The 12,638-nt window shown below is 61.7% G+C and overlaps 1 protein-coding gene across 1 annotated transcript in view; it reads right to left on the bottom strand.

Moving 5' to 3' along the window:
* Positions 1–12,638, bottom strand: part of SORCS2 (sortilin related VPS10 domain containing receptor 2) — a 243,354-nt gene that overhangs the window by 128,736 nt on the left and 101,980 nt on the right. The window lies entirely within an intron of this gene.

Below are 12,638 nucleotides of genomic sequence, written 5' to 3'. Positions count from 1 at the left end.
TTTCTCCGCTCCCGGCACAGCTGCTGCGGCCCGGCCCGCCCATCTTTCTTTTGCTGGAGATTAAAGCGGGGAAGATGTGAGGAGGGACGGCGCCCCAGAGGAGCCGGTGCCGCTTCAGAGGCAGAGATGATTAAAAACCTCCCTGCTGGCGGTGCAGGCAGGCTGGGCCCTGCTGCCGGGGAACAAAGCGGTCTTCTGCCGGCACCCCCCTGCCGCCCCCCATGGCAGCCCAGGGAAGCCATGTCCTCGGAAGACGGAGGACAGCAGAGGACAGCAGGCAGGATGACAGATGTGCGGGAGACAAGCAACTTTCTAACCTATTGATTTATACTTCATAGTCCTGTTGTTCCCAGAGGGGACTTTGCAGAGCCACAGTGTGACAGCTGGAAGGAAGCGCAGTGCCCATCAAGAATGGAATCCTCGACCGAGCATCCTCATGGAGCATCTGCCACCGGGGGTCCCTCCGCTTGCACACCTCCAGGGTTGGGGCGCTCACCCTCTGACGCAGCACTTCTGTCCCCGTGAACGGATTCTGCCACCAGAGGATCACCGCCCAGGACCAGCCCCTCTCCCATTCCCTTCTGGTGACAGTCTCCCCTAGTGCCCATCCCCAGGCCTCCCAAGCTCCAGGGGTTCCGGGCCTTTGAGCGAGCTGTCCCCCACCCTTCACCCTGGGGCCCTGCTCCCCAGCCCTGACGCTCCCCTGGCAGACCTCTTAAGGCCAGTTCAAGGCTTCTGTAGGTCACTTCTCATCCCCCTCAACTTCTCTGTGACACTGCTTTCCAGGCACAGGATGGTGGCCCCCTGGGTGCACCTCTCCATCCTCGTGCCGCTGACCTGTCCCCACAGACCCAGCAGCAAGCACACACCGCCCTGGAGCATGGAATCACCACCAGGACCCTCGGTCACCCCAGGGCCTTTGCACACACTAACCCCGGCGCTCACGGAGCTCCTCCTGCCCCTGTGCACTGCCCCACCCCCACTCATTCTTAATGATGTGTCCTCCTGGAAGCCCCCCACCCCCAGCCACCGAAGGCTGGAAGCTCGAGGGAGGCAGGGAGCAAAGCCACCTGTCAGCACTGCCTCCTGTCCTCCAGCCTGGCCAGGGGCCAGCACGTGGGCGGAGCCCATTCCTAACTGCTGAGTGAATTCATCAGCGCCACCCTGCTCCAGAAAGCCAAAAGTGACTCCCGCTGTGACCCTTCCCCGCCCCCAGCCCACCTGCCCAGGTGTGGAAGTTGACTCCGAATGTGTACGACATTCCATCATCTCGGAACACAGGACCGCATGGGCTGCGGAGCCCCTCTGGGCACTGAGGCCCCGAGAGGGGAAGGCTCCCACCCAGGACGAACTGGTGGATAAGTCCCCTGGCAGAACCCCACTCTCTGCACCGTGTCACACTGCCCCCCACCCCTGAGGGAGCAATGCTGACATGGAAGGAGACCAGGGTCCCCCACCAGAACCTTCACTGATGACAGTGACAACAGCAAGTCCTCACACACCGCCCACGCCACGCTGCACACACACCAGCCGTCCGTCCCCATCACACCGGTGAACAAGCCGGGGAGCTGCGAGCTAAAACAGAGGCCAGACACTGGGGCCTGGCCAGACACCGGGACACGTAAAATGAACCACGAATTGCACGTTCAGAAGAAAGAGAGACGCCAGGGAGGAGGCAGAGAGCCTGGTGGCTCGTGGTGGCTTCACGTGCTCACCCGACAAGTGGTCTAATCTCCCCACACGACAGGCGAGAGGGTCCTCAGAGAAGCAGCAGCCAGGGTCCAGGCTCCCAGAGGCACCCACCGTCCCCAGGGCCCGTGGGTGTGGACATGGCCTCTGCCAGGTGTTCGAGGGCCCGGCCACGGCGTGGGTGTCAGGCATGGACTTCACTGTCTGCAAACACGCCCGCCCAGGCTTGGGGTTCCTGCACACAAAGCGACGGAGAGACCCCCACCCACACGGGGCGCTCTCAGTTCCAGCCTGTCCCCTAGAGGCACCCTCCTGGGTCCTGACCCAGCCATGGCATGTCCCATCTGTCCCAGAAAAGATGGGACTCTCAGAGAGGCCATGGGGCTCTTCCCGGGCCCTTGTGCGGGGCTTCACAGCCATGGAAAGTCTCAGCTGCTTCCGTCTGCCCCACCACTGGTCACGCGCCCCTGCCTGGGCAAAGTCTCGGTGCCTCTGGGTCTCAGGTTATTCGTCCACAACACAAGAACGAAGCCCGAGCTCGGTTGGTCCTAACCTCAGTAAAAGGTGACGTGCACTAGAGCACAGACATCGAAGGACCTCAACACCTGGAACGTGCCATCCCCAGAGCTGGGGGGAAGGGGCCCAGCCGTGGGCCCAGCCCGGCACTGGCTCCTGGGGGGCACCCCTCCTGGCACTGACACCCCTCCTCGTCTGTAGCACGAGAGAATAATGGCCGCAGGCCCTTGTGGCCCAGACCAGGAAGTGCGATGACACGTGTGCAGCATCCAACACTGGCCCGATGTGGAGGAGGGCTGGGCCAGTGACTGCCCTCCCTCCTCTGTTACCAGCTACAGAAAAGCAGGCACAGCCGCCCCCCGGGGCCACGTGCTCTGAGTCCCCCTGGCCCCCAGTGGGACTCCTTTACCCTGCGAAGCTAAGCCCTCACCCAGACAGAAACCCAGGTTCAGAGACAGAAGTTGGGGCTGCCCAGCGAGTCCAGTCGGACCTGGTTCCATCTTGAGCCTGGTGCCAGCAACCTCCTGCCCCTCCCCCAGCACTTAGCAAAGGTGGGGGGCGTGCTGGGGGAGGGGCCCCAGCTGCCAGGAGCAGAGGAGGGTCTGGGAGGTCGGGGAGGCCCTGCCGCTCTCAGCAAACGCCGGAGGCACCTGCCACCCAGGAGCTTTGCCAAGACAAGGAGGCAACCCCAGGACCATGATTTGGTGGCTTGCGGGGAGGAGAGGAGGGTTTCTGAGGAGGGTGCGTGGTCGGGGGCTCATACCTCCCCATCACCGGGGAGCAGCAGGACACACAAAGAAACGGTGACCTCCCCAGAGGCCGGGGACCTTGGACCTGAGCGTGGGCACGAACCCAGGTGGAGCTCTCTCCAGAAAAGGGGTTCGCCCTCAGTGTCCGGCTCCGACAGCGCCCCGCGGTCCCACAAAGCAGCAGCACGGGAGGCAGCTGGCTGAAGGACGCCTGGAACTGCACTGTTTCTGGAACTTATTATTTGAAAGTAAAACATTATAATAAAAAAAGAGAGAAAGACTTGAGAGACAGAGCAACCCGGTGCAATAAGAATGGTTCGAGACTACGCAAGCCACCCCTCCCTGCATCTCGGGACAAGCTGCCCAGAGGGCACCTGGAGACACGGCTGGGCCTTGGGCGAGCTCGAGCCCACCCTCGAACTTGCCCCGTTGGACGGACACCACGGCCCATCACCAACACCCAGCAGCAATGGCAAGCTCACTCTGCACCCCCGGTAGGTCCCACCCAGGTGTCCCCGGCACACGAGGAGCAGAAGTGGGCCAGCATGTGAGAAGTGGGAGATGACTTGGAAAGCAAGAAAGAGGACAGATCACGAGTCACAGCCTTGAAATCGTGACCCTGAGCACCAGCAGCCACGACCTATTTTCCCTGGGAGGCTGTGGGGTGCAGGGCCCCCAGAGGGGGGCCCCGGGAGAGGGGGGCATCCTGTGGTCCCTGCAGCGTCCACACTGATGGATGTTCACATGTGTTCCTGAAGGCCCGTGCCCTTCACAGCTAGCCCGGTCTCCCTGGCGGGGCAGGCAGGGCTTCGAGACCGAGTTCTGCACCCACAGGATCCACGGAATGTGGCAGGAGCAGCGGGCGCCACCCGCCTGCTGGAGCCACGAACACCTCCTCTTTGCCCTTGCAGGTCATCGATGCAATGACCTGATAGGGTCTGCCCTGGGCCCCACCCTAAACACTCACAGACAGGATCTCATGGGGTCCTCCAAGGGCCCCGGCCCCCGGACCTGCCGCCGTGGCCCCTTCTGCACATGAGGACACCCAGGCGCACAGAGGGCGGGTGCCTGTTTCGGTCCCGCAGCTCAGACGTGGCCTGGGCCTCACTCAGCAGTGGGGCTCCAGGGCCAGGCCCTGAAGGTGGGTGGGAGAAAGGAGGCCCCTCAAGCCCTGTACCCCACGTTCGCACAGCATTGTGGGGTCAGACGGCAGCCCCTAGACCCAGCACTGGGCAGCCCAGCACACTCATGGGGCCAGCACGACATGGACACTAGCTGGCAGGCTTTCCCAGGCCTTGGTGGGCCCCCGGGATCCAGTCTGCGGGTGGGGCTTCCCGGGGCTGGCTGGCAGGTGCAGCGCCCCTCCCCCACCGCCCACCCAGGAGCTCCTGTGACCAGGCAAGGTCCCACCAGGCCAACCGCCCAGCTTTCTGTAGGATGTTTTCTGGCTCCAATTTCTGATCACAGGGTGGCCGTATGTCACCAGTCCTCTGAGAGCCCCCATACAACCAACAAACACCAAGAATGACTTATGGGTAAGGCCTCAAAGCCGCCACATGGATAGACTGAATCCTGGGGGCATCGAGAGCTCGGCTGCCCACACCTCTGCTGTAGCACTCGGCAGGGCTGGGGGGTACCAAACGCACGCACAGATGCAGAGACACGAGGGTCCAGTCACGCCGCCGGACAGCTGCTCACCTAACCAGGCCCCGCCCCCTCGTGCCGTAGCCTTTTCCTGTGCTCCCCCTCAGCTTATTGCTCCAGTAACGCCCTCGGCCTCCCATCGGCCCCCACCCAGGCACATCCCACTGCTCTGAGGGCTCATGGCAGGTGTGTCTGTCTGGGGAGACTTCCAGGACCCTCCCCACCTCCGGTCAACATTGGGGGCCCCCTGAGTCCCCACAGACCACAGGTGTAGTGGGTTGAATGCGTCCCCCCGAAGTATGTCTACCGGAACCTGTGCACGTGACCTCATTCGGGAAAAGGGCCTCGGGGACATGATAAGGATCCAGAGAGGAGACTGTCCCAAAGTCCAGGAGACGGCCCTGAATCCAGTGACTAGTGTCCTCAGAAAGAAAGGAGAGATGTGGACAGAAGGCCGCACGCAGATGCAGGCAGAGACAGGGTGAAGGACAGGCGGAAGCACACCAGATACACCGGCCACCCCCAGAAGCTGGGACAGGTGGGAGCAGTTGTCCCCTCCCCTCAAAAGGCACTGGCCCTGCTGACACCCCGACCCCAGGCTTCCGCTTCCCAGCTGGGATGGAACAGGTCCCTGTCGTCCACACCCCCAGCGGCGTTGCTCGGTGATGCCGCCCAGAACGGAGCCCCCTTGTTCCCTGCACTCATGGTCCTCCTCGGCTTCCTCTGGTCCCTGCCTCTCAGAAGGCACAGGGTCCTGAACACAGGCCCGTGGGCATCGCCAGCCCCAGGCAGCACAGGGGACAGAGGGAGGCCCTGGGGAGGGGTGAACGACCAGTCACACTGTCCCTGCCGGAGGAAGTGTCCTCCTGGCCTGACCGGGCCATGCCCACCTGCAGAACCCACCCCACCTCTGGGGTCGCTGGTGGGGGGATGTTCTGGGGGACACCTGTCAGACCATGCCCCTCTCTGTGTCCCCACAGAAGAGACCCTGGCACCCATTCCTCTGAGGGTAGGACTCACACTCGCCCCAAAGGGACCTGGTGGTCTGAACCCCTGGCGCCTGCGACCTGAGTTAAAAACCGGGACCAAAGCGGGTCATTAGGGTGGGCCGTAATCCAAGGACTGGGGTCCCTACAAAAGCAGGGATTCGGATGTGGAGACAGAGGGAGGATGACCTGGAGACTCGGGGAGAAGATGGACATCTGAGAGCCAAGGGTGGTGCCATGAACGGGGACAGAGGCCTGGCCCAGACCCCCATTCTCAGCCTCAGAAGGAGCCAACCTGCCACCACCATCTTGGACTTCCGTCTGCAGAACCGTGAGGTGACCCATCCCTGTGGACTGACCACGCTGCTCCTGGTGATCGGCTACGGCGGCCCGGACACTGTGGCAGACACTCGTCCCCACTCAGGGTGCGGACACTACACTCAGCTGGTGGGAGGTGACACAGCTGGGAGCCGGCGGGAGCCCCACACGCTGCCCCCCACATCCTTCACATAGAGCTGTCCCCGCTCTCAAGGGGAGTCCCCGCTTCCTCCCGCCCCAGGTTCCATCTCAGGAAACCTGGTCCTGCCCTGGGCTGAGACAGGTGACAGTCAGGCCTGCGACCTGTCAGGGGCTTTGCCGTGGCACAAAACCCAGGGTTTATAAAAGGGAAGGGAGGACCCCGCTCCGAAGGGACTGCCGTCCATCAGGAGCAGCAAGCAGAGCCCGGAGGGAGAGGGAACAGGCCCGAGCGGCGGGAAGCGGCCGGTCCTGCCGGACCCGTTTGGGCCGCCTCGGAGGAGCCTCATCTCTGTGCCACACTGGTCCAGGACGTCTGGGGACAGCCCGGAGACATCACCCAGGAACTCCCTGTGCAACGTAACGTGGCACAACTGCACATGAGGACGATGACCCCACCACTTCCAAATGCGAATACCGTGGGTGCCACCCAGGCCCCTTGCTGGCAGCAGGTCCCACGCGGCCATGACCGCATCACCACCCCACCCCACCCCCCGCTCACCTCACTTCTCACCAGAAATGTCTCCCCCAACCCCACAGGGGCGCCGCCCACCACCAGGGTCCTCCAGGGGAGGCCTGAGAGCCTCTCCCAACTTCCAGGTTCCTACGCCTCCAAGTCCTTTGAACTGGCCGCTTCTCTCCCGTACCCCAGCCCCATCACGCCGGCCTGCTCTCTCCCTGGGGACCGCTCACCCCACAGCCTGGCACCCACAGGTCTGGTGTCGAGAGGGGGAGGTGCAAAGGAGGGTCCGCTGATGGCCTCGCGCCAGCTCACAGCTGGGGTGCCTCCCCTGCCCTGGAGTACAAGGACCAGGCCAGCTCATCCTGCCGCCCCAGCACCCGGCACGCAGTAGGTCCTCAGGCTGTGTACAGCCGGCTGCAGCCTGAGTTCAGGCACCGGTCAGACTGACAGCAGAAGGGGCAGGAATGACCCTGCTCCTTCCGGGGGACACCAGGAGCCTTGGGATTAGACATGCCTGTTGTTCTGGGGCATTCTTTCAAGGAGAAGGGTAAGTGGTACTTTAAGTAAGAAAGAGAGCTGGGGGGCAGCTGGAGGGGCCTTCCGGGCTGCACCCACACTCACTCACCCGTGTCTGCCAGCGGCGCCAGCTTGTGGGGACAAACACCCAGCATCTGAGTACAGAGCCCCCATCTCAGCCTCCTCAAACACAACCCAGGAACCCAGGGACGGGGAGCTCACGCCTCACAGGTGCGACTCCCACGTGACAGGAAACGCTGTCAGCAACTTCCGCTTCTAGAGCCCGCCCTTTGGTAAGGCCCAAAGGCTGTGGGGCTCAGGCAAGACCCACCCTGTGGTGAGCGACCCTCCTCCCACAGAACGGGCTGATCTGCAGCTCACAAAGCCCCAGGCCCCAGGCTGCTGTGGGGTGTGGCTCTGGGCACAGGGGCCACAGTGCAGCCTCACCGGCTTTCATCTGTAACACATGGGCAGCCGTGACCAGGCGGCCACTGGGAGACCATGCCCCTGGAGAGAGACAGTCCTGGAGACCTCAGCAGAAACCGCTTCCCGGGCATGCTCAGTGCTCACACGGTTTCTGGGAGCGGCCGCTGCTGAGAAATACTCGGGGCCTGGGACTCAAGCTGTCGGGCCTGTCACCATCCGTCCCCAGCCGGCTCTGGGCAGCAGGAGGGTGGGGGACCGGGGCCCGAAGAGGCCCATCCCCACAGTCGTGCCTTGACGGTCTGAGATGAAGCCTTTTAAGAAAGGCATGTGTAACACAGGGTTCAGCGTTTCTGAAACCCAAGTGCCTGCAGCTGCCAGCACGCTTCCTAAGCCCTGGCCTGAAAGGAACGGGCTTTGTGGGGGCGTATTTCTAGAGAATTCCTTGCCCCTGAGTAGAAAGAATGCACAAACCTCGGGGCCCCGGGGGCCTCGGCCCCATTCCGGCTAGGCAGCTCTGGCAGGCTGCCCACCTCCCGAGCCCTGGGCACCCCACCCGTAAAATGGGGCCCAGTCACGTCTGCCTGCCTGTGGGGACAGGGATGCTTAGTGGGGGGGCTAATACCCGTAATTCTCATCTGAGCAGGGGGAAGCCCCATTCCCCCATCACCATAACTGCGGCCCCTGAGCCCAGTGGCGTTTTAGCTTGCATACCTCTCATGATGAGTTGCTTGCTCCCCACCCACTGCAGCCCCTCCTCCAGGTCAGTGAAACTGTCTCCCTGCCTGGCTGTGTCTCCTCCCTGTGGCCACCATTCAGACACCCAATAGCACCCCACCCTCTCTCCCCCCAGCCTGGCTCCCCCCAAAATGGCCACCAACCAATCTACAGGGGAGTAAACCGCAGCCCACGTGTGATTTCTAAAAGAACCCTCATTTTCAAAGCCTGTCCCCAGAGGGCTGGCTTGTTCTCGAGTGTGCGCCCCTGCCGACCCAGCACACTTGTCCACCCTCCCAGGCACAGGGTTGGGGGCTGCAGGACCCCACGGCAGCCATATGCCCCTGCCGCTGCGAGTGGGTGCGGCCCACACGCTGGTTGCACCAGGTCATCCTGGGGCTGCTGGTGCCACCTGCCTGCCCGCCTCGGCCAAGGTCAATGGAAACCGTCTGTGTCCACAGCGAGCCCTGGGCGAGGAGAGGAATGTGGCCCCTCCTCCCACTGACCGTGACTGTGGGCCCCAGCTTGGGTGGGACGGGCCTGGCTTCACCCCTGGCTGCTGGGGACCCGAGTGGGGATGGGCCCTGGGGAGGCCACGAGCCAGCCTGGCTCCCAGGTGTCCTCTCAGCAGCGGAGAAGGGAAGGCACCCCACGAACACATCTGAAGCGACCCCCAAAGTAAGCCGTAGCCAGGAGAAGCAGCGCAGCGCTCCCCGGGAGGTGCCAGCTCCATTCACGGTCACTTCCACCTACCAGGCCGGTTTCACTGCCACATAAACAAACATAACCCCGGCTTCTCTAAACACTGGGTCAGCCAGACGTTCGTTTGTTTGTTTCCATGAGATGGCTCTGGTGGTGCTCAGCTGTCTTTAACTCCATTTGTTCTACTGTATTGTGACAGCTGTCATGTCAGTGTGCGTTAAAAAAACACCAGAAAGGGGAAGCTTCTGCGTAGCCATTTCAAGACTGAAGGTGGAAGAAAATAGGCAACATCTCTGGCATGCTATGCTTTATTATTTCAAGAAAGGTAAAAACGCGGCCGATATACCCAGGACGTGTGCCGTGTGTGGGGACGGCCCTGTGACTGCGCAAACGCAGCGGGAGTGGTACTCGAACTTGGTGCTGGAAGTTCTCCCTGGACCGGCTGACGGTGACGGCGATCAAATCGAGACATTCACTGAGAACAATCAACCTTATGCCACGAGGGAGACACCGACATCCTCAGAATTGCCAAATCAATAAAGTTATGAAAATGAAAAATGAAAATGAAAATGTGAAAATGAAAAATGGGTCCTTTATTTTATAGAAAAAACCAAGCAGACGTTTTGGCCAGCCCAGTATTTCGGGCTGGTCTCAGAGGTCCAGCTAAAAGCAGAGAAGGAATAGACACGTGCCTCGTATCAGGAAACCTGGGTGCACTGGCGACCGGTTTGGAGAGAGGACAAGGAGGGCGGCTTCCTGGACGGGGAACCAAGCTCCCCACTTTGGGAATCTGGTCTATGCGCTCACACTCTCAGGGGGCAGCCACCACATCTCCTCCAGAGAGTGAGCACGGGGACAAGTCTGCAGGGACCGAGACACGCGGCTGAGTTGCACCTTCCGCATCTCAGACAGAAGGCTGCCCTCACGGGTGACTTGTCAGAAGACAGGTCTGTCAGGTCAGGCCCCCCGGGAGACCTTCCCGGGCTGATGCGGCCAAAATCACAAACTTGGCCTTTCGTCCCCCGCACACACAGAGGGCCGCCCAATGGTCCTGGGGATGGCGCGCCCTGTGCCCTCACATTGGCGCGGAGAGCACAGTCCCTTCCGTCACGCTGACAAAGACAAACACCCCGCACTAAGAGCCCCGTCTCGAAGGAGTGGCAAGGGGGGTTAATGACGGGGCGCACTGGGCAGAGCTTGGCTTTTGGAGGCCCGGCCGCCGTGATTGGCGTGTCAGGAGCCAGCTGGGCCCGTGGCCACATGGCTGTGTGAGGCCTGCCTTCCCTCGGAATCGACCCGGCAGAGGCTGTGATCTGTCACTCTTCGTTGTCCCCTGTTGTGGGGCTGGGCGGGCACATCTACTCGCCCACGTTCAAAGCCGTGTCTCCACCACAGGTGGAAGTCGACTCACGGCGGGTCCCAGGCCTGAACACAGCCTCCAACAGGACAGGGGAGACAACCTTCCCGACTCCGGGCTGGCCGAGGCCCTGAGATGAGACGTAAAAGCAAGAACCAAAAACGTACGTGTGTGGGTGAGTTAGACTTTACCAATGTTAAACGCTTGGGCTCGAATGACAATCAATGTTTAGAAGTAGGAGAGAGAAGCCACAGCCTGGTAGAAAGTGGTCACGACCTGCACACCTGGCAAAGGACGGGAGCCCGGAACAGGTAAACACTAAAAAGTCTGTACCACAAACACACACAGCACAGTAAAAATGACCTGAGCAATTAATTCAACATTCACTTTACCAAAGAAAAGCTACAGGTGGAATAACACATGGAAAGGGGCTGAATAGCATTAGTTATCAGAGAAATGCAAATTAATTCAGGAGTTATCACCACACGCTTATTATGAGAATGGCTAAAACGTGAAAGTTGACAATAGCATGTGCTGATGAGGAGGCAGAGCAACCAGAACACAGCCAGCTCGGTGGAGGGAATGCAAACAGTGAGCTGCTTTGGAAACGACTTGCTTGGAAAGTTACACATGCACGTACGGTGTGACCTGGCCATCCCACCCCTAGGACTGTGAACAGGTGTCCCCACACAGACCCGTGTACAATGTTCATCCTGCCTGGGGAAATGACAGACACACGGATTGCCACTGAGCAGCACGCGTGGCCAGGATGCGGGATGAAATGCCCACACAGCAGCCCCAGAAGCCAGACAGCCCGGCAGCGCCCCAGAGGCCCTGGCGCCCCAGAGGCCAGGGCAGTGGTTCTCAAATGGGGGCGTCTGCCAGCATCTGGGGGCTTTTCGATGGCCACTGTCAGGAAGAGGCCAGGACAGCCTCACGAGAACAAAAGCCAAGTGACCTGGCCCACGATGGCAGCAATGGTCGAGGCTGGGCACAGGATGACCTCCTAAGGGAACTGCAGATGACGGGCCCATCAGCAGGCACCTGGGCAACACGACTCTCCAGCGCTGCCCAGGCTGAGCTCGGTGGGCCCCACCCCCAGGCCCTGGCACAGCCCCGAAGGGCCGGCTGAGGTCAGACACCACCACTGCCTGTGTAGCCTCAAAGGGACACCCCGGCACTAGGGCCCAGAGCGACTCACAGCACCCACCCCACCTCCCGTGTCCCCGGGGCTGGCGTGCAGGCAGTGGCCCTGGCAGTTCAGTTCAGCTACAAGTCACTAAATCCACAGTTCCGGCCCACGGTGCCCGAAGAGGAAGCCCAGACCCGGCACCGGCCTTCGACGGGGCAGGACCCCCCGGCACACAGCCATCCATCCCTGGCCTCGGGGAGAGGGCAGTGCCCAGGCCCGGAGTCCATTCATCCTTCCTGTCAGATAACAAATGAAGAGAGTCCTGCCAAGACACCGAAATCTGGAGGCAGAGCAGGCAGAGTGCGAGACCTAAGGACAGAATAATAAATGTATAATCCCTCTGAAGAGCAGCCGGAATGGGAAACTGACATCGCCATGGAAACCAGGGAAGTGCCCTGAGGTTCTTAAGGGGGACAGAGCGGAGCCGCTTTAGCTGTGCTCCAGGCTGGAAATAGTGAGTGATGGTCCCCCACGCCAGGCGCAGGCAGCCCGCCAGGATGTGGCCTCGGGGGGCCTCTGAGTCTCGTTGGCATCTGCCTCCTGTGGCGAGGACACACGCAGGCTGGAGGGGGGCCCCCAGCCCCCAGAAAGTGCAGTGGGCTCACATGAGGGCACAGCCCTCCACAGAAATGCTGCAGAACCATCAGGGGACACCCTGGACACTGGACAGACAGCCAGTGCCCAACTCGGACGTGAAGCGCTCTGCACACATCCACCCGTACAAGCGACGGCGCTGCAGCACCCTGGCCCCACCTCCCAGGCACCCTCGGAGCAGGTGGGGGAGAGCAAGTGTTGCACCCTGCACTATCAGGCCTGGCAGAGGCCCCTGAGTCACACAGAGGGGCAGCCTTTAGGGGTACGTACAGCCCTGGGGTGAGCGTGTCTGACCCCCGCAGGTGAGTCAGAAATCCGCCCCAGAGGCCTGGCCCCAGCTTTCAAGAAGGGCCCGTGCACGCCACCCCCCCCACGCATGAACAGGGGACCCACTATCTGGGACCAGTAGGTGACTGCGGCGAGACCTTTGTAGAAAGAAGGCGTCACAGTGCCTAAGCCGTTCCCCAATCCCCCTAAGTCCTCCTGGACCCTGGGGGCGTGGACTCGGGGCCACTCAGGCAAAGCTGAAGATCCAGCTGATGCGGGCGGCCTGGGAGCAGGCGGGGTGGGCTCC

This window comes from Artibeus jamaicensis, unplaced genomic scaffold (assembly GCF_021234435.1).
Source record: "Artibeus jamaicensis isolate MK-2021 breed Jamaican fruit bat unplaced genomic scaffold, CSHL_Jam_final contig_76, whole genome shotgun sequence".
NCBI classification, from domain to species: domain Eukaryota; kingdom Metazoa; phylum Chordata; class Mammalia; order Chiroptera; family Phyllostomidae; genus Artibeus; species Artibeus jamaicensis.
Note: the sequence above shows the minus strand (reverse complement) of the source record. Positions and strands in the feature narration are given on the sequence as shown.